Genomic DNA, 22,434 nt, shown 5'->3' with positions numbered 1-22,434 from the left:
CTTCATTTACTCAGGTCAGGGAAGGTTTTGGTCTCTTCAATGCTTGTTTGGCAGCAGAAGAAAACCATGAGGAGGGGCTGTTGTGGGTGGAGTGGGAGCTTCAAAGTTTGAGAGAAGCTCTTGGTGAGTCACAAGGCACACAAAAGACCCCTTGGCTTTCTGAAGTCCTCCTCCAAGGGGAACCTGGGGTGGCCGGACCCAGTCCTACACCTAGACTTGGTTAATGGTTTAAGTCACTTTGTCTTGCAGGATTAATGATGGCAAATCAGATCTACTTACATAAAATGAGTATAACAAATGATAAGACCAACGATTGTGACCAGAATCATTTACTACACAGTATAAAAGCTAAAACTATTATTATGGTGTAAGATTGGGTAGTGTGCAATAGCAAAGCAATTATATTAAAACAAGCAAAAAGAATTAACTAACAGAGATTGATGTAAGTCACCCAGACCAAAGCCCATGGGCATACCTCTTTCACTCAGTCTCAAGGGGTATCCTTGGGGACTGTCCCCAAACCCAAGAGAGCAATCTCCACACACTTCAAGGAGGAATATGTTAAAGAACCTACCCTAGGGAAAGTGGACTTTTACAGGACTGATATTTGTCAGATGTCTCTGGGTCAGCTTAGCAATTTTAAATAATACTTCACCACATCTGCCACATCTTTACCTCTCTATCAGGATAAGCCAGACAGATTTTAGCACAATTGAATAGCACAAGCAGCACACGATACCCCTCTCAGCCCACCACTGATAGCCTTGCTCGGTGTTACAGATGTTTGACCGCATTTCCAGGCAGAGCATCCTGCTGCAGGGGTAGCTGGTATTCCATGGCCACCTGTGTCACCAGCTGGGGTGGACAGTGTGATTTAAAGGCTGATTCTGCCCCGAGTTATCCAGTAATTCTTATTGTGCCTAGCCAGGTGCAAAGAGAAACAACTTCGTGCTCCTTTTCTTGTTCCCCAGGGTGATGTTAGTCAAGGATGCTCAGCTGCTGACTGAACTGGAGCTGGAATGTGCCAGTTTGTTGTACCAATTATTCCTATCTGTTATTCCTTCCCATCCTGCTTGACTCCTCTGTCCCACCCCTGCTGAAATACTCATGCTGGTAATGCTCCTCCATCAATAGAGGAGAACATAAATAGGCAAAAAAAGAATCAAAATTCAGAGGGAGGCTGCATTTCAGACCATGGAAATCACCCTTGGCAAAGGGTGACTGTGATTATTCCATGTAGTCCAACCACAGCAGGACACACACTGTTCACTTCTGAAAAGAGCAGTTGCTGAAACAGTTTTATCTGAGAGCTGGTCACTGAGAAGTGGCATTATTCTTGATGCCGAGGACCTTGACCCTGAAGTAACAGAATCTGTCCTCCCCCCTGGCTGTCTCAGGGCACACCACTGCTTTGGAAACATCTGCAAGAGAGTGCTGAATTCTGAGGGCCTGACATAGCATTGTCCATAAGCTGTGCTGGTTGCTGTGCATCTCCTTTGGCTCTCTGGGAATAATATCCTAGCAACAAAAACAGGTCTGAGCTTAAACTGCCTGTTTGGTGAGATGGGTGTTGTTGGTTGGCAGAGTGGTGCTTCCAGGGACCAGTGCCCTTCAGCTCCCTGCCGTTAAACATGGCCCCAGTGTGGAGGATCTGTGCCATGTGCTCCCCTTGCTGGGGAGGGGATTAGCAGGTATTCCTCTCAAAGTTCATGTGATCAACCAAATTGTTCATCTGTTCCTGAAACCATCTGGACATCTAGAGCAGGAAAAGGTGGATAAGGGAAGCACACAGGGCACTTTAACAGAAGTGACCCAGTTTAATTGTCCTGTTCCCTCGCTGATTTCTGGGCTGCCTGAAGGTGATGTCCCCATTGTGGCTACACTCCAGGTAGTTCATGCAGATGTTGCTTGGCCTGGTGGTTTATGAGCCTTTTCTTTCAAACTCTGCATGGTGACACAGTAAAAGCAAGTCTTCATCTCTTTTCTGCTTCAGAAATTTTCATGTAAGACATTTAGGACACAGCCTGGGTCATTTCATGAGGGGATTTGTAATATTCCCTAGTGCCTTATAATAAAAAGTGACACTTGTTAACAAATTGATGTCTCAACTACTGTATTTTTTGCACCTTATGGAGGAATTGCTTGGGGTCATGTCCACAGCCTTGATGGACACAACATCTACTTGTTTCTGTCTTGTGCTTTGCCAGCTGCATAATTCAATATGCTGGAGGATCCCAATGACTGTAAATACTGGTTTTGCATCTGTGAGAAAATCAGTGCTGTGATTCCTGAAAGTTAATGCCCTGTAGACCTCTCTACAGAAACCAATTTGTTAGTAGAGCACTTTAATTTTTTAAAATTTGTTTTTTAATGTTCTCCATTTCTCTCTAGTCTTTGTACATTGATTCTTCTCCTTGCACGAGTGGAATGTTCTGTTATCGTTCCAATAGTGGGTTTTAATTATCTTTTATTTTCTGTCAAGTGGATGGGAGAGATTAAGAGTGTGATTTGGGAAATGTGCCATCTTGGTCTGAAGTCTTAATTTGAATGGCACAGTGCATTTGTGCCAGTAGGGAAAATGTACCCTGACTAAAACAGGTGCTAGCATCATTCTGTGCATTTCACTGCAGCTTAGGTGTGAAAGGAGCTGCAGAAGCACTGAAGTGTGAAGTGTTCAGACTCTTAGCCTTGAGCAAATTAAAAAACTTGGCATTGAAATTGAGCTGGGAAGTCCACCCCAGCTGGGAGGTTGTTTTTTGCATTTTTTCTTGCCATTTTATTTCAAAATTTCTTCCGAATTTGAATACAAATCATGACCTTTAAAACTCTGTTCAAATAGGATAATGAATATCAAGATTTGGATTGGGAAGGGTAAAGGAGCATTTCTGTAATACAAGGCAGTGGAATTCCTCACTAGGGCCATAACTGGGCTCTGAGTTTCTTACTCAACTATAAATGTCATTAAACAGTGAAACACAACAGAGTTTTTACCTCAGCTTTTTTTCCCCAGCTGCTCCTTTGCATCACCTTCTGTCTCTTCTCTGTGCTGTTCCCTTGGGTAGGTAAAGGGAGTTTTCCTCCAGTTCTCAACTGTTTCTTGTCTTATATTCTCAAATGCTCTTTCTTCTTTATGAAGAGTAAGAAACATCATGATCTGTTAATTCCCTTATTGCCCAAAATTTATTACTCTAAAAGGCTGCAACCAGTCAAATTTGTCTGTAATTTCTCTAGTGACCTTAGGAACAGGCCTGTGTGGATATGTGTAATAATACTAAATAAGTACAGGGTAATATCAGCCTGGGCCCACAAGTGCGGGGATTTCCATAGGAAGTAGTGGTAAGATCATTCCTAGGCTGGAAAAACTGATTGGAAAGTCAACATTGTGGCAGAAAAGAGACATGGAAGTCATTTGAGGGTCCTCAATTTGCTGTAAGACAAAAATGAATTGTCCATTTTTTTTTTTTAAGGACAAAAGCCATGAATTTGTATAATTCAACTTCTGTGGGCACGAGTGCTCAGGCATGATGTGATGCTGAAGGACCCTTCACTCTGGGAGATGAAGGCACAAGGAGGCCTCTTTAATGGGAGCCTGAGAGACTCTGATTGCAAATGAAGCCCGAATTTTTAACAGTTACGCTGAAATAACCACTGCCAGAATGATGATGTGCTGCTTCCCCCAGCAGTGGCCGTTGTAAAAAATTAAGACTTTCACTGCCTCCATCTTTCTCATTCCCAGTGGATAATAGGAAGAAAATCTGTCCCTGGTGCTCTCAAAAAGTTAATCCAATTTGGTCATAATGAGGAATTCTGCTTTAACACATAGGTATCTCTGTGAGAAATAGGAATTAATAAATTAATAAAAAACTGAGTAGATCCATTCATCAGCAGTTGGAGCAAGAGAAGTTTCCCAACATGCTCCTGCTAGGTTATGATTCTTTTCAAACTGAACCTGTAGATCTTGCTTGGGTCCTTACAACCAAGTAGTTAAGGCATTAATATTTTTTGTGTTTTGAGCAACAACAGGACATAATATTAACATCTTAAAAGTACTTCTGACAGACAAGTGGAAAGTTTCTGTTTGTGTGAAATTGACCCTGTTTTTTCCCAAGCAACATAAGGAAAGATGGGCAGCGATCTCCCCTTACCACACATGTTCCTTTATTGGAATCACTGAATATCCAGAGTTGGAAAGGACCCACAGGGATCATTGATTTCCAGCACCTGTAAATGTGATGTTACCATCAAATCGTGTAGGAGGAAAGCTCTTTTTCATTTCTTGCAACCCAAGTCGTGGGATCAATAAACCATGAAGTGGCTTGAGAGATGAGGGTATGTTTATAGGACAGGCATAGAAATAAAAAACATGTATGTATGAGAGGCAGGCAGTGGGTTTTTTATGTTAATTAAAATGCAATGAATTTCAATTGCTATTTACATTTGAGCCTTCATCGTCCTGCACTTCAGAGTGGTTCTTCATCTCTGTTATCCATATGAGGTTATTCATGATATTGCTTGGACACGCTCCCTTATTAACACTGCAAGTAGTGACTCCTGTTCTTTTCTCTCCCTCTGTCAGTGCAGGGCGAGAAATAGGCCTGGTACTATTGCAGAATGCCAGAATGGTTTGGGTAGGAAGGAACCTTAAAGCTCATCTGATTCCAACACCCTGCCATGGGCAGAGACACTTTCCAGGATCCCAGGCTGATCAGGAAATGAACAGGATAAAATCTTTGTAGAACTGGTTTTAAAATAATTAGGATTAATCCTGTGCATACTTGGTGTAGTAATAGGTTGAACAGGCAGTTGACAGAGAGGTGCTTTCATTTCAAAGAAATGAGTGCATGTTTTGAAGGGAGCACTTGCACTAATCATGAATTTAGCATAGGTAAATACATAGATAGAAGTTGTGTGGGGTTATTATAATTTCCCTTTCATCAAGGCATTCCAACCAAGAAGTCAGAAGGAAAAGAACAAAGGAAAGAAATGGCACAATTACCAGTTAATTTAAAGTAACTAAAGTGTATTAGGCCCAGTCAAATGAACCATTTAATTTTTGTTCCTTCTTGTTTGTAATCTCATAAGTATGAGTCATTGCAAAGCCAATCTGGCTCGGTACAGTGCGTGCTGTTTTATAGTCCTTGCTCCTTGCCAGCATAAGCATTTCCTTGTTAATGTTTCACATCTGTTCTTTGTAATTCAGTGATTATGTGCAGGCCTCTGAGTCCTCCTTGTTTGTTTTAAAAGGACAGCAGGAAGCTTAACTTGCGTGAGATTAAATCAATGTCTGTGATTTATTGAAATTTGGGTGTCCTGGGCTGCCTCTCTGCTGCTTTGAGTAAATGAATATTTTTAGCAGAACATGAAAATGGGGATGGTTGGAGAAAAGTCACAATCTGTAGTTGGAATCAGCTGAATGTTTCAGAATTGAGTTGGCAAGTAGCAGTTGGAGATTTATACAGCTCCCTTATCAGTCACATTCAGGCTCCTTGCAAGCATTTCTGGTGGTTTTTTGTTTTATCCAGTACTCAGGGAACAAGGTTTCCTTCTGTGGGGATCTATATCCAAAGACACAGGGTATTCATGTCCAAACAAGAATATCAGTGTTCAGTAGAAATCCTCCTTACAGCTGATGTTATTGGCCATTCAGAAATACAGAAAGTGGAGGCATCCTGTAGTTTAGATGACTGATTGCATATAATATATGCTGCTTTTGCACATATGACATTTGATGAGGAGGGAAGAAGCCACCCACAGAAATTATTTTTCTGAGAGGAGTGCTACAAGCTTCCTCCGTGTCTGATGAAAAACAATCAGTGATTGGTTTTGAGAACTGACAACCTGTCAAACCGCTGGGAAAACTGAACACACCTCTGTGAACACGCATGTTAAAAACCGATTTACCAAAATATGAGTATTGGTCTAATACCAATACTTAACTGCGAGGGACAAAAGACTCTCTAACAATTTAAAGTTAGAAAGGATATGTTTATTCAGCACTGGGCAGCAGGGTGGGGTAGCCCCCTAATACACACTGCAAAATTACAGGTGGTCACGGAGTCTATTCACAAAAGGTTCAAACAAATACATGTTCATAATACCAGCCCCTCCCATCCCTTGCTTCCTGTGGTAATTAGCTTGAATGGCTATTAAGGGTGCGTGGTTGGCTTCTTGAATTAAGTCTGGGGTTGTTTTTGTGGGGAGGGGTCTTAAAAGGAGGAAGTAAGGCAAATCTTCCTCACCCTGACCTTTTCTATTAGTGACAATACAAATGGCTTTTGGGGCAACTCCAGTTTTGCAAAGAATGAGTTTCTGGTTGCAGTTGTTTGTGTTCTTTGGACCTACCTACTAGTTTCATCCTTTCCCATTGCAAGCACAACTAAGCAAACATAAATTGACAGGCAATCAATTATTTAAGTTTTAGGTAACTATCTCAAGCCCTGTTCCTTCTAACTTTTAACTAAAATCCTAATTTCTTAAAGATTAGTGTTTCAAAACAAACAAGCCTGGGAAAAGCTCTCTTGCTTCCAGGCCTTTGCAGAGAAAAGTTCTTCCCCCTGTGGCCTGGCAGGGGAGGGGAGGCCACAGGGCCTGGCTGAGGCTGGGCCATGGCTGCTGACATCTCGCTGCCATTGAACCCTGCCCACTGCTGGCCCAGGCAGAGCCAGTGTCCACCAGGCCCTGGGAGCGGCTACGGGCTGGGCTGGGCCTCCTCTGCCATGGCCCAGCAGGGGCCAGGCCAGGCCCCAGTGGCGGTGGGGAAGGGGAAGGCCATCAGCCCCACCATATTCTAGCCTGGCTGCTGGACCCTAGACTCCCCCAGCGCAACTGCCAAAGAAATCTCTACCCTAAACAACTGTGACCACACTGGCTGGGATAACATGACCATCTGCAGGCCTTGAGTCAGTATTAACTCTTTCATTGCCCAGAAGAGACTGGCAGACTTTAATTCTCTCTCGAGTGAGGGGAAAGGACAAAGTAAAGACATGTAGAGAAACAACATGAAAACACCAAGGTCTATAAAGAAGAAAGTCAGGTCCCAGATGGAAGGAGAAATTAAGAGATGCCTTAGGCTGAAATGGTCTTGTACGCCATGGTGATGGACTATGATATATTGAATATCCCTATAAATCATGGAAAAAAGCATGGGGGTATGGAGCATTCAAATGGTAGACATGATCAAAGGCATCCATGCTAAACAAGCAGATGCTGAAGTAGCCGTGATCCCATGAGAAGCTTGAACAGAGAGACAGAAGAGTGATGAAGACCCTTTGCCTCCAGGGAAGAAGAGAAGCTCTGTTTACAGAAATGAAGATGATCTCAGAGATAGATGTAGAGAACCCTTGCTACTGAACAGCTCATCCTTAAAACTGTACCATATTAGCTGAAGATTGAACCCTCTAAAACAGTTGTGGGGAAAGCTGTGAGTTGAGGGGAGGGACTTTTACACAGTGATCAGAGTTCCCTTCTCCTGGGTGGCTGATTCACTGTGACATTGAAGCCATGAGAGAACTGTTTTCTAGTGGAGATGTCTCCATGGCATGGCAGTTCCCTAAGGGAACTGGAGAAAGACTATTCTAGAGGTAATAAACTGACTAAATTGTTTCTGTATGTTTTCAGTGGGAAAGGAAAGAATCTGTGGGGGGAGAAGTGGTGTTCTGGAGGTTTTATTCTGTTTCTTATTATTCTTCTGATCCTGTTAATAAAGTTCTTCTTTATACTTTCAAAGTTTGAGCTGGGTACACTGGCAATTTGGCCAGCACTAAATCCACCCCATAAATGGTGCATTGGCTAGGAAATCTGAAATTGGCAAATGAAAACCACTACAAATAATATGCAGTTTGGGAAGGCAAATGAAGAGAAAATAAATTAGTTACCTGGTTTGTAAATACTTTAATATCTTCTGCGTTTCTGGGGTGCTCAAATACACAAAAGGGCAAACATAATCAGATAACTGAATAATTATGAACAGTTTTACTGAAGCAGATAATAAGCTTTCAGGTGTTAGAGGGAGGCTTATTATTTACTGTAGAGTGGAACCAAGAAAAATAAATCTCTTTGTGCAGACAAAGCTTTGCATTTAAAATCTTACATGAGACTGGAGTCTGATTCAGAGCTCTGTTAAAGCTATCTGGGTAACCTCGGGCAAATGAAACCTCTAGCCTAGAATTTAGATGCTGAACTGTGAGAGGCAGGGATCCTGCAAAGGAAGGTCCTACATCTCCATCCAAGCTGTCTCTGTCTCACAACCACTTTGAGCTCAAGATAAGATAAAGGGTTCTTCTCTGCTATTTTCCTACTTTTCTATCACTTTTCGGGTTCTTTCCTTGGAAAGCAGCATGACAATGTGAGTTTAGATCAAGCATATAATAAAAATTCTTCAGCAAACTCTCTCAGACTCCACATGCTGTGGCAGCTGGGAAACCAGAGGTATATCCAGGAGTTCTGGCTTCCACATAAATGTTGAGAGTCCTTTTAGGCCCATGAAAACTCATGGTGTCTTGGAGAAAAGTTTGTCTGCCTAATTACAGGCTGAGCGGGAGAATCCACAGCCTTTTGTTTGTCTGGAACTGCTGTGGATGCCCAAGGCTGGGTTGTCACTCTTTGCTCTGGGTGTGCCATGCCCCTCTCATCCCTCTGTGAGACATCTCCCTTTCCTGACTGGAAAGTCTCAACTTTCTTTCCCTTCTTGAACCCTTGCAAAGTCCCTGATAACATGTGTTGAGGTGGGGGAGTCAGAATAATGTGCAAGAAGTTTGCACTTTGGATTTTGCAAAGAAACACTTGATTTTAATTTTTTTTCTGTTTTCTATTCTTGTATTTTGCTTTTTAAGTGACTGTCAAGGAGTCTGAACCAATTTCCTCACAGCATTAAGAGTTGCAACCTCATATTGTTGTTCCTGTATATCAGCATTCAGCAGGTATCCATCATGTTGCGTGGAAAGCCAGGATGTTCCCCTCAGGTCCGTGACTCCACATCTCTTCCTGTTGCCTCTCATCCATCATAGTGATTGCTCAGACCCTGAGACAGGAAGGTCCATCTGCAGATCTCTGCAGGTGGCTCTCAGCATTACTGTCTGGACTTCCTTTGTCTCATCCACGGAATGTCACCTTCCCAGTCTCTCTTTACCCAGAATAATTCTGGCTTTTTGGGCAGAACAGCTCCTGGCTTGGCTGGCCTAGAGCTCTCCAGGTGAGCCTGCCCTTAGCACTCATCTCTCTATCCTGCCTTCAGTCCCCATCTCCATAACCAGTTATTTATCCCTGCAAACACCTCAACTTTCCTCCAGTATTTTTTATAAATGGAGGCATTGTTGACTGTTGTGGAGGATCTTGGATGGGAAGCTGATGATGAAAACACCTTTCTCCTATTACTGATGCAAGATAAATTTTGATTTAGTGATTATGACTTCCTTTAAATTATCCTTTATGCCAGGGCTATAATAGCTTCTGGTTTATGATATTTTAAACTCTAATATGCCTTTGATTCCATCATGTTTTTGAGGTTTTATGATTACAATAAAAAGGGTCTTGTAAAATTATTTGTATCTGTAATACACATTTCCTTTTACAGAGGGGCTGTTGACATCCTTCACTGTAGGGTTCAGTATTCTCACACAAAACAGATTTAATTTTATTTCTTATCCAAGTAATCACATTAGATACACAGTGCACATACCTCTTCCCTTCATGATATTTAGGGTTTTTTACACCTAAACTGACATTTAGATAGAAAGAATAAATTTACTTGGCTCTTTCTCAATATCTTATGAGAGGCTACATCAGGAATCACATTTAGAGCACTGACATTTCCAGCAACAATACCTGTATTGTAAACCCACTGGATATGTTGACAAAATCACATTTTAGGAAAATGTGCATGAAAGTTATTTGCAATAAAAGCCAGGAGAGGGAGAGGCATTAGCACAGCGCTGCCCACCCCACCCCCTTTGCAGCTTGGTGAAATCTGGCATTTCCCTGCTGGACTGACTGTGTCAGAATTAGTGCTGGAGAAATGCCAGAACATTATTTGAAGTCTCTCTTTGAATATGGGATGTGGAGGCACCAGGCAGAGGATTCACTGCAGATGAGGACCAGAAAAGCTGCTTGAGAAGCAGACAGAGAAATCAGCACTCTTAGCACTGGGATATTTTTAGATTATCTCAACCTGGTGAATAGACTCAATGTAGAACATATTAATTGCTGGTACAGTCAGAAGAACTGAGAAAGTCTAGGTTTGCACCCATGATTATGGAGATTTCAATTATCCTAATTTTGATCATTGCTTCCAGTAAAACTGAAGTTAAATATCACATTAGAGATAAATTCTCTGTGCCTTTGCACCCAGCTGACTTTATAACATGTTTATGAGCTGACTAAACACCACAACCATAGAAGGATACTTCTTGATCTTTAATTCTTTGTTTACTTCTGAGTGCTGACAACTAAGCTTAAACCCTTCAAACTTAGCTCAGACTGAGGTGTGTTGATGGTGTGTCTGCAGGAAATTCTAATATTTATTTTGATTTATTCAACTTGGATTTAAAGTTCCAATAAGAAAATTTATAATGGACAGTTTTATGTCAGTTTGTAAGAGGTTAAGTATTTTCAGGGTGGTTTTTAGTTTTTGTTTGTTTGTTTGATTGTTTTTTTTGGTTTTGGTTTTTTAATGTAATCCTGGCTCCAGGCTAAACTTTTTCTGGATAAAAGTCAGAAGTAGGCAACATATTCTGAATGTTAAAATGCAATAAAAATTGTGGAGTCCAACTTTGAGATTTCCTTTCAAAACTTTAACTTGCATAACTTTGGTGTTTTGTGTTCTGTGTGGAACACAGTACATTTAACAGAGGGAATACTGAATATACTTCTGCATGTCATGCTGTTCTTGAAAACTTAATTTTTCCTGTCTTGCTGCTTTTCAGGTGTTCAGTCACAGAGCAAACCAAGTGTATCTATATTTACGTACACAGGCCATCCCATGGCTCTGCTGTGCTCTTTGGAAACAATGTCATTTATTGCTGTTTGTGAAGCAGAAAATTGCTGGGGTGTCTGAGGTCCAGCTCTTAATTCTGTTGAGGGGAATGAGGAGAAGTGAGCTGGTATGCCACTTCAGGGTATGTGGCTGTACAGCTCTGGATTTGTCTGTAAAATTGGTTATGACTCAGCGTGTCTCATCTGTGTCTCAAAGTTTTTAATTAATGTCAATATTCTTCAAGGAAAAGTGTGAAATTTCAAAAGCATAAAACAGATGATGTGCATTGGATTTAAATTAAAATACAACATATGTTCAGGTGTAGAAGGTATTTAAAACCAGGTGTACCTGAAAATCGTTTACCCCTGCCTTAAATAACTTCATAGGCTGACTGGAATTGGTTATTTCTAAATTGCACAGCAGCAGTCTAGAGCAAAACCATTGCCATGAAACATTTAAATAGCATGACTGTCTTGATTATGGAATTGCATTTTCTGCTCTTCCCTGGGAGGGTGGGCAGGCCCTGGCACAGAGAGAAGCTGCGGCTGCCCCTGGATCCCTGGAAGTGTCCAAGGCCATGGAGAATGGCACTTGGAGCAACCTGGGACAGTGGAAAGTGTCCCTGCCCGTGGGAATGGATGGGTTTTAACCAACCCAAACACATCTGGGATTCTGTGAAGGACAAGATTGTGACAGATCCCTTTAACCAGACTCAGGGCATTCACATGTATTTTGAAAAGCTTAAAGTATAGGCCTGGCACTCAGATTTCTGGTGAGACCAGAATTTAACCATTTCCTCACATACAGAGTTTCATAATGAATGATGTGCTCTGAGGAATTCCAGAAATCTACAGGTGAAACTTATGCCAGATTTCTTTCAAAAATGTGAAGATTAGGAAGACAATTCCTATGTGTATGAACAGGATTCTGATTCCAGGGAGTAGATCACAGCTTTAGTTACAAAACTCAAGCCTAGCTTGGAGTTAAAGTGGGAGAAATATTGTAACAGATATGTCTAATTTCATCTGCTGCAACCCCCTGCTCAACATAATCTCCATTGGGCAATTATTAACCATTTTTTCAAAACATGCTAATCCAAGCAAACTGTTTTAGCTGTGGCAACTGAAAATATAACTACTGCTACATTACGTTGTAAAAATAAAGTATTTTTGTAGTTGCACTGACTGGTGCTGTAAGTCAAGCATTAATCGAATAGATAAATTAACTTTTCTGATTTTGGGGAGGTCTGTGGTGCAGCAAAGAAAGAATGGATGACAGTAAGGAGAACCTGGAATCTGTAGTTGTTATTAATGGAATCAGTTAAATAAGAAATCCAATATGGGGGTTTAGTCACCTCTGAGGACAAACAGATAATTTGGCATTTTTCTGTTAATGAAACTCTTTAAATTAAGATGAAGAAAGCCTTGGCTTGAAGCAGATGTATCAGTGATAAGATGCCAGCAGCGCTCTGGGAGGGAGATTTCTTGCCAGAACATAGGCTTGCAGAGGAGAACAAAGAGGAGATGTAGGAACTGACTGTCAGAAAACCCCTCCTGGAGAGGGTTTCTTCTCATGTAGCTGCCACTCTGTATTTGGGTTTGGATCTCATCGCCAATGTCTGCTCCTGGTCATGTCCGCATTTCATTTCTGAGCAGGACAAAATAGTTTGTTCTGATCTCAGGAAATCTCTTCACAAGGCTCTGTTTCCCTGATCTGAAAGCATCCCTGGGTTCCTCCTGAAATGAGGTTCATTCATTGGCTTTGGGAAACTTTCATTTCTTCTTACAGTTGATAATGGCTGAGAAAACAAATCAGAAGCTGCTGAAGTACTGATTGGTGCAGTGCTGTTACAACTGAATCCCAGAATGTCACCAGGCTTAATGAGATGATTTGTCTCTAACAGTGAAAGGTTGTTTATGTAATTTATATCCATTAACCTTTTACTTTAAGATTACTCAAATTATTGTATGTCTTCTCATAGGAAAAACCTTCATTAATACAGTCAACTTTGTATAGGAAAAATAACTTCAGATACTTGGATTGGTTTATTTTGAATATTTTAACCAGTCCCCTGCTCTTTGAACCTTAGCAACTCCCACCCTTAAATCTGAGAGTTTTAATGTGGTTTCAGTCTATTTTAAAGGTAGGCAGTGCTTTTGTACTGTGAGCACAATTAGGAATTGCTCTAATTAATATGTTCATAAATGTTAATGAACAGGCACGTAGTGAAACATTCTATGCTGTATTTACTGGGGTCCAAAGCACATGTATTTCCCATTTGGGAACCCAGACTGCAAAGTTTTAAGTGCAAAGTATTTTAAATTAAAAATGGGCATAATTCAATTTTTTCCCCTCGAGTGCTGTGAAGTGATTTTGTTAATTTTTTATTCTCCTTTTTAAGACAAATGACACTACCTCTGAGTTTTTTCTGATGCTTTACATGATTTCAGCAATCCTTCTTAATTAACTGGAGCCCTTTATGTCCTGGACATCTATTTGATTGCAATAGGAGAGGATGGGACATGCTGTACTTCGATTCTGAATCATAAAGCAATTTGATGGTTTAATTAAGGTCATACCTCTGGATTTATTTGAGCACCTGAGACTTTTGAACCTTTGCATTTTGCAGGCTGCTAACCTTTTATCTCCTGCCCAAATTTCTTGCTCTGGGATGAGTATTCAAGGATTTTCTTGCCACTTTCTTGCTGAACCCAAACCTTTGAAGGAAAACCTTGAAGGAAAGGGAAAGATGGATCATACAGGGAAGTCTGGTAGGTGACAACAGGGGAGAAGTTTTTGGAACAAATGCCTTAATATTAGAGGCTCTCTTTCTTCCCACACACACTGCTTTGGAAAACAGAGGAAATGTATTTTCACATGTAGATTTGATAGGGAAAATGCCTGGAAATACAATTGGATTTTTCCTTTTTTTTTTTTTTTTTTTTTAAATATGTTATTTGAATTACAGGAGATTTTCAGTACTGGGTTGGTCTCTGCTTCTCCTAATTTCACCTCTTTAATTTATTTTTTTTTCTTTCATTTATTTTTTTCCTTACATGCAATTTAATAAGACAACTTGGTAGTCCTGTAATGTGAGATTCATGGTTGGCTTGATCATGTTTTTCATTTTTCTAATGGATTTTCCTCCCTATTGCTAGTTTTCCCCCCTAGTCCTTGACATATACCAAGGAGCTCTTGCTCACCTCTGAATTCTTTATTAATGTGAGCACACTGGAGCGGGGGAAGATTGCCAGCGACGGGAGGAACACTGGGCTAAATGTCACTTGTCTGAGAGCAGCTTCTGTGCAATTGGTTCTGCTTTCTCTTTGTCACCTGAGGAGGAGAGTGGGGAATATTTGTGATAGAAAGCAAGTCTTGTAGAGCCAGCCTTTGTTTTGGGGAGGGATCTTTCTCTTTGAGCTGCACAGCCTTTGACATCGGGGTGATCCATGTCTCTGTGTGTATGTGTGCATTCTGTACAAAGGCTGTAATCAAAGAATTCTTTTCAGAAGTTAGGAATCCAAGCATTCAGAAGTTCTGACTGTACCATTTATTTCATTCTTCCCTCTTTGGTGTTGAGCCCAAAGCAGGAGCCTTTTGGAGCAAAGGAGTGATTCCAGATGGTTTCATGGTAAATCTGTGCATCAGAGGTGAATTAATTCTGCCTCAGTAACTCCAAAACTGATGTTTTCAACACCTTCACTTCTTACAGGTGCTTTTTGTGGGTAACTTTGTTTCAGAAGCTTTAGAAAAGTTTTGGTTTGTACTGCTGAAAAGCAGAAAGAACTTTTCCTACCTTGGAGCAGGATTGGCTTTCTCCTGAAGCGTTGCTCAATTCCATGAGTATTGTAGTTTGGAGCATGTGACCCATGGCTGGGGGAGGTTGTGTTGTCAATGGCTCCAAGTTCCTTCACATCCAAGGAGATTGTTATTCTTCAACACTAGCTCCTTACACAACCATCTCTACTCATCCCTGTGACAAGGAATTAAAGAACTTATTTTCTGTTATCTCCAGAATGTTTATAGCAGTTTTAGAGTATTTGTGGCTCTAATTTGGAAGACGAAGATTTGTTTCAACCATTATTTCCTGCATGGTTAAAGGAACTCCACTGTTCTGCCCTGTTTTCTTGCCAGCCAAATTAATCCTATAGGTTGTGTTCCCAAGGCATTGCACAGACTTTTTCTCACAATTTGGACCAAAGCTTTATCTTATTTATCTGTGAAAAGTGTCTCTAATTAATTTTTTTTCTAATGAAGAAAAAGTGATTTGAAGACAAGAACTGTTGGTTCAGATTATCCTCTGCTTCCACCTTTGCTGGTGCAGCAGCTTCAACTCTGCTGCTCTTGTGCCTCCTGCAGCCCCCCAGGCTGTTGCTGTGGCTCTGTGCAAATCATCATCTGCCCATTAACTGGATATTAAAAACTCATTCCAGTAGGTTTCACTTAGTTTTTCCTAGAAGCTATTACTGTTGTGAAATGGAAGATTTTCTGATGTTTTAAAGAAATTTAAGCTTGCAATTTTTACATTTTACTGGCCTTTTCATTTGAAAAATAAGCCTTGCACTTCATATTTTCCTTAGTATTTTTGCAGTCTCTTCACAAAATGGTCTTTATTTAAAGTGACCCCTTGTTGTGATGAGAACAGGCAAGAAACATTCCTGTTGTGTTTTCTGCATTCTGATGAATACTCTTGAACCTCTCCTTAAGATCACTTGGGATTTGCTGAAGGCACATAAGGTTTTAAGCTGTAATTAATGAAAAGTAGTATGAGTTTAGGGGCTTTTTTCCCCATCTGAGGAACAGAGCACTGAGCATGACTCTTCTTCTAGGAAATATTGCAGGAGGGTTTGGAACAAGATGATCTTTAAGGTCCTTTCCAACTTAATTCTGGGGATGGTTTAGGAGGTTGGTTTGAACCCAAACCATTTTGGGATTTTTGTAGCTGTTTTTTGACAGTCTAAAATACCTAGAAAGAGGCTGGGGGAGAAGAAGAACCAAGTCCTTTCTTTGATCTTAACAGCCACAAATGTTTTGGAAGGCACTTCCCTCAGGATCATTCTCTGTCCCAACCCTCCCAACTGTATCTAATACCGATACTCAACTGGGACAGACAAAAGACTCTCTAACAATTTAAAGTTACAAAGGGTATGTTTATTCAGCGCTGGGCAGCAGCGTGGGGTAGCCCCCTAATGCACACTGCAAAATTACAGGTGGTCACAGAGTCTATTTATTGACAAAAGGTTCAAACAAATACATATTGATAATACCAGCCCCTCCCATCCCTGCTTCCTGTGGTGATTAGCTTGAATGGCTATTAAGGGTGCGTGGTTGGCTTCTTGAATTAAGTCTGGGGTCATTTTTATGGGGAGGGGTCTTAAAAGGAGGAAGTAAGGTGAGTCTTCCTCGCCCTGACCTTTTCTATTAATGACAATACAAATGGCTTTTGGGACAACTCCTGTTTTGCGAAGAATGAGTTTCTGGTTGCAGTTGTTTGTGTTCTTTGGACCTACCTACTAGTTTCATCCTTTCCCATTACAATCACAGATAAGCAAATATAAATTGACAGGCAATCAATTATTTAAGTTTCAGGTAACTATCTCAAGCCCAGTTTCTCCTAACTTTTAACTAAAATCCTAATTTCTTTAAGATAAGTGTTTCATGGTTGTGCCTTCTGAGTTGTATCCTCTCTTATCCTGGCTTTCTCTCCCACAGAGCATGGGCTTCTCACTGCCTGCAGCACCACGAGGAGCCTGCTGAGCGAGTGCAGGGGGAGGACAAGTGAGCTTCTCTGGGATAATGCCCTGGGTGCTTCTGCATGGCCGTGGAATAAGGTCCAGCTGACAAACAAGGCTGGGGGAGCTGTGGAAGAAAAGTGCCCAGAGTAGAACAAGGGATACAGTGCAGTCAGCTGGAGGTTTTATTGGAAGCCACACACACCCAGGGTTGAAAGGTGAGAAGTATTTAAATTTAATTTCTCGGGTACTGTTAGATGCAGGGAATCCTTTTTCTTTTTTTTTTTTTAATAATAAAGAAAACAATCTGAGAATCACTAAAGCTGGAAAAGCCCTCCAAGCCCATGGAGTCCAAGCAGTGCCCAATTCCCACCTTGTCCCCAGAGCACTGAGTGCCACCTCCAGCCCTTCCTTGGACACCTCCAGGGATTGGGACTTCACCAATGTCCCCCTTCCACTTCCTGACTACCCTGTCCAGGAAAGAATTCCTCCTGATACCCAACCTTAGATTTGTCTCTAATATGTATCTTTATTAAAGTTAATTGTGGAACTGCATGTGTTAATTTGCTTGAGTTTAGTAAGCTTACCTAATGTTTAATTTTAGTTTGGTTCTGGTGATCAAATGTCCTGGGAATAAAAAATTTCTAAGGAGCTGACTCTTAACTGACAGGTTAGAGGTGTAGAGATTGAATTAAATGCTTGAATACTGGAGGCAGACTGGAGTGACAGACAGGAGCAGGACAAGATCTTTGTAGGAGGCTGAAATCAGATAAATACAGAATGGAAATGGAGAGTAAGAATGAAGTTTTCAAAAGCAGCTTGAAGATGAGGTCAGTTACCACATTACTCAATGTTTTTAAATCACAATTTTATAGAATTTATAGGAATGCCACCATGGAGTTGGATAAAACATTTTTAACAAGGGTTTGCAGGGGATATCCAACCACATGAGAGTAATATTCCCTTCCAGCCTTTTGTTATCTATTTGCAGCTGATGGAAAGCATCCTTTCCAGGGTTGAAATTGTGGATAAAATTGTAGCTGGCAATTAGTGACAATTAGAGAGCGAGTGTGAATTGTCTTCCATGCATCAGAAACAGAGCTGCTCTTGTTGGGTTTTAAATGGGAAGCATCTGATGTGGGAGACACAGGTTGTAATTTTCCAGGTGTGACATTTAAGTATTTGCTCATCACACAGCTGCCTGAAAGGATTCCTGCCCTGTGGGGAATGGGGGTTATTAAATGTTGCAATAGATTTGCAGTTTGTGTTCTTGATCATCTCAGCAGTACAACCTGACCTTTTGTGTCATCACCTAAAACTTGATGTAATTAGTTCCAGCGCATAAGATTACTTTACTCACATCTGTTTCCTTTGTCAGCCACCCTGGTTAGTTAACATTTGTGCTGGTGATTCTCAGTGAGATCTCCAAATATATACAAAAGGCAACATTAAAATCATTTATTTATGGGGGTATTTTTTGTTTGTTTTTTAAATATATGTTATGTTTTAGCACATTCTCTCCTAGCTGATACTCCCTCTGCCAATGTGGGTCCCACGGAAGAATAAAATTCCTGGGAGGTTTTTAGGGTTGTGTCTGTGCTTTCAGTTACAAGGGGTAGTCAGACAATCTGTCAGGAGTAAACTCTCATTTGTGTCAGGAGTGGAGAAGCAAAACCTTCCCAGCATCATCAGCTAATAAAACTTGCACAAAAAATTCCACAGGTTGATCGTGTTGCTTGATGGGTTCCTGTGCTATGTTAGGTGTTATCTAGGCAGAAGATTCCTTTATTTTTGTGGAGACAACAGGTTTACAATCAACCTAGACAGGAAGTTTTAAGCTACTTTTTGTGTTGCTGTTTAAGAGCATGTCCCAAAATCACCCTCATTTACAAAGTCAAATGATGACACAGAAAAAAAGAAAATTCAAGCTGAACAAGCTGATCATTATTTATCGTTTATATATAACTTAATTTTGTAAGGCCTAACTAGGATTGAACTACATCCAGGTCATATTTGTGCAAAATGGCAAACATCAAGGAATTCTGACAAGTTATTGACATTTTTCTATTTAGCATTGCAGGTGTTGTTCTCTTATAAATTTAAATTGAAAGCAAAATGCTCAGAAATAGAAAAGTTTTAAAATATTTATTATATTATAATATGAACCATCCCAACCAATTCAAGAAATTGTTACCTCACAGCTGATCCAGAAAGGTCTTTCACATGGGCCTGTTTTCAGTCCTGCTCTTATTTATTGCAACCACTACAAGTAAAAATGGTACTTCAGAAATTCAGAGTTGCAGCAAACTTTTGGAATAATTATTCTCCCAAGTGTTTTCTAGTGTAGCCTTCTATAATGTATACCATACACAAAAATAAAAACTGAGAAGTAATTATGTTAAAATCAGTTGTAAATCACGTAAATAAAAAGTTTTTCTCATGCTGTACTCAACCAAACTCTTTTAAATGCTGGCTGGATTGTGGTGGTCTGTCAACATTCGCTGTGGTTTGCATTCCAGTCCTAGGGGTAGACTGAAGTAGGAGCCATAGAAAACAAAAAAAATGTGTCATTATTTTTCATCCCTTCACAAATGCTCTTTTTCTCTCAGGTTTACTCAAGCAAATGTGGTAAATTATTACCAAAACTCACAGTCACTGTTTTCTTCCATCCTCAGATGAAAAGCTTCCACTTGTTCTTGCGGGCAGACATAGCAGCAAAGTTATCCTTTCTATTTATTTAGTATAGAATGATTGCATGGCTGCTCAGCTTCTAGCTTCAACTAGACTCAACTTCTAATTTAAAAAGAAAACGAAAAAAAAAAAACAACCTTTATGTATCAAAGTGCCTATTTGCTTTTCATCCCTAATTGAATTCATGGAGTGTTGAAAGAGAAAATGCTGTTAGGAATATTGGCCCTTTTGCAGGCTTGAGGGCTGAAGTCTCATCTTGAGCTGGTTATAAAAGCTCAAGTGGTGGCTGATAACCTATTAGTCCAGCATTTACTGGTATGTAGCTTACACACCTCTTCCTTAGCATTTTTCCCTTCCCCACAGCTGGCAGTCACTTTAGATTTACATAGGGATTTCCTGGAAACATTTTATTTCTTAGCAGTGGCACCTATGCTGATGTCTGGAAGCTTGATTGGAATCAATAAATGTAATGAGTAGTAAGATTAATTCTCCCAGCACTCCAAAATCTTTTGGCAGTTGCATTAAACTTTCAAACCCTGTATAAATTTCTCAAGCAAATTTATTTAGTGAACACCAGTTATGGCTGTCTTGGACAATACATGAATGTAATAAAAGCTGGTGGTTCAGAAAAGGGAAGGGGTGGGGAGGGAGCAGATGCTCAGTGCTGCCCAAAGTCAGAGGAGCAGCAAAGTGCTGACACTTGTAAATCACATCTCATGGGGTTCATTTAGAAAGAGAACATTCAGTGAACTCATTCCAGCACATGGCAATATTTTTTGGTCATTTTTCTTTTCATAGAATCATGGAATAGATTGGAAGGGACCTTAAGGACATATCATTTCTGCCATGGGCAGGGACACCTTCCACTATCCCAGGCTGCTCCAAGCCTGGCCTTGGACACTTCCAGGGATCCAGGGGCAGCCACAGCTTCTCTGGGCACTCTGTGCCTTCCCATCCTCACAGGGAACAATTTCTTCCTGCCATCTAATCCTGCCCTCTGGCAGTGGAAAGTCATTCCCTGTGTGCTGTCACTCTACCCCTTGTCCAAGGTCAGGTAGAACACTCTGGTTTAACCTTCCCTTTAGGAACACAGAATGAGTCAGGTATAAGCAGATAAAGCTGTGTTACAGAACCTGAGAGGGATTCCATCCCTCAGACACTTTGAGGATTGCTTTCTCTTTGAGACAACTGTAAATGATCAACTGTTATCCAGTCTGGAAAGGTCAGTTTTTGACTGACTCACAATAACTCAGTCCTTCCATTTTTAGTTCAAGTCCTGAGGTGGTTCTTGGGTTGTTCAGGAAACGAGGTCTTCCTGAGCTGAAAAAATCCATGTGTGAACAAATTGGTTTGACAGTGTGTGCCTTTGCATACTTGAAATAATCAGTAGCTGGATGGAATATTCAAAATTCTGCTTTTATTTAAGCAGCTGTGGTATTTAAATAGTGGATTTCACATGTCAGACTGCATGAAAAGTGATTAGAGGCCAATAGTTCTGGAAGTCTCACAGTCTCCTGTATGATATCTAAATTGTCAAGAGCAATTGTTGCTGTTACCTTGCAACTCTTGCTTTAGAAAGAAGGTTTAATTTTTTATTTTTTTTTTTTAACACAAGAGTAGCAAAATTTAGCACAAAAGAAATCTATTCTGGAAGGATACTGGCTGTGTATTCACTGAAGGTTTTGGTGCTCTTTGTGACTAGCCTGCACAAAAAAATTTCCTTTGACAGTGTTCATTATGCAGAACATAAAAGCTATTGTGGTGTTCTGTAATCAGAAAGACAACATATAACAATATTAATACATTCAACAATAATGTTAACACATTTATTAATTTAATAAAATAATCCTGAGGCTTTTGATTTATTTGTATGATAAGGAGAGGGAAATCTGATGGCCTTTGATTTATTTGGGTATTTTGCCAGAAAAATGTAAACTGGATGTGTGTATCTTATGACCACCAACAAGTCTCTCTGAAGCTGCCAAATCAGCTAAAGGATAAAGTTTCATTTAGGTACCTTATAGACCTTGAAAGGCAGTAGGTTGTCTTCCATGGCATTTTTTTCTAATTCAAACTATTTGTGTCACTATTAATAAATAATTTTTTTCCAAAAGCAATCCCTCAGCACCAACCTGTCCTTGGCCTGTGCAGTATCAATTCTGTGTTTCTGGGGCTCTGGACCTGTCAGCTTCCAGCTGGATGTGAGGTCTCTCAGGCATAATCAAAAGGTTCTGTGATATCCACTGGCAAACTTCCTGAGAGAACAATAACCACCTCTGACAGAAGTTAAAAGGAGGATCTTTGTACAAAAATCTCACCTTGGGAGATTGCCAGAGACTCGAGGGCACTAATTTTGTTGCTGTTGCAGAGCACAGTGATATACCTTGTCCAGCTCTTCTAATGACACACATCTGGTGTATTTGTACCCAGCCAAACCACTACCTTGGCTGAATCCTCTTGGTTGAAGTGGCTTTTTGGGCAACAGACAGTGGGTGGGGACTTTGGAGAAGGATTGTGTACCAAGAGTTTTTGGCCTCAGATCCTCACCAGCGTGTTTTAAAGAAGTTAGGGGGAACTTCAGCAAAGAAATCTTTCCATGGAAAAATAATGGATTGGAAAGTAGGAAATGGAGGTTAAAAGCCTGGAATTAGTCCTTATGAGGGAAGGAGCTCACCACTGGAGTGAGCAGCACATCAAGATCTCTGTTGTTCAGTATATCCTGAAAAACAGGCTTACTGTGGATGCATGAGGATATTTAGTGATGCCACTAAGTTGTTGTAGTGGTTTTGGTTCGCCAAATTGAAATTTTCCTGCTGTGAGATAGGAAAGCAGAACAGGTTCAACTTTAGATGGTACAAAGAAAAAACGTAATCACTAGAAACTATAAGAAAAAAGAATAAAACTCAGAACAAAACTTTTAGAACACTCCTCCTGCCCCACCCACCCCCCTACTTTTCTTTCACACTGACAACATACAGAAAACCAATCAGTGCATGATTTTTTTTCTCTCCAGTTAGCAAATGTTACCTGCAAGGCGGCAGT

The 22,434-nt window shown here is 40.6% G+C and overlaps 1 protein-coding gene across 9 annotated transcripts in view; it reads left to right on the top strand.

Moving 5' to 3' along the window:
- PCDH15 (protocadherin related 15) overlaps positions 1 to 22,434 on the top strand; it is a 642,731-nt gene that overhangs the window by 96,985 nt on the left and 523,312 nt on the right. For all 9 annotated transcript variants that reach the window (XR_004418559.1, XR_004418557.1, XR_004418555.2 and 6 more), the window contains exon 2: positions 16,682 to 16,919. The gene's annotated coding sequence lies outside the window, so the exon portion shown is untranslated. The remainder of the gene's footprint in view (positions 1 to 16,681; positions 16,920 to 22,434) is intronic.

This window comes from Catharus ustulatus, chromosome 8 (assembly GCF_009819885.2).
Source record: "Catharus ustulatus isolate bCatUst1 chromosome 8, bCatUst1.pri.v2, whole genome shotgun sequence".
NCBI lineage: Eukaryota > Metazoa > Chordata > Aves > Passeriformes > Turdidae > Catharus > Catharus ustulatus.
The sequence above is the reverse complement of the archived record's forward strand: the minus strand, read 5'-3'. Positions and strand labels throughout refer to the sequence as shown.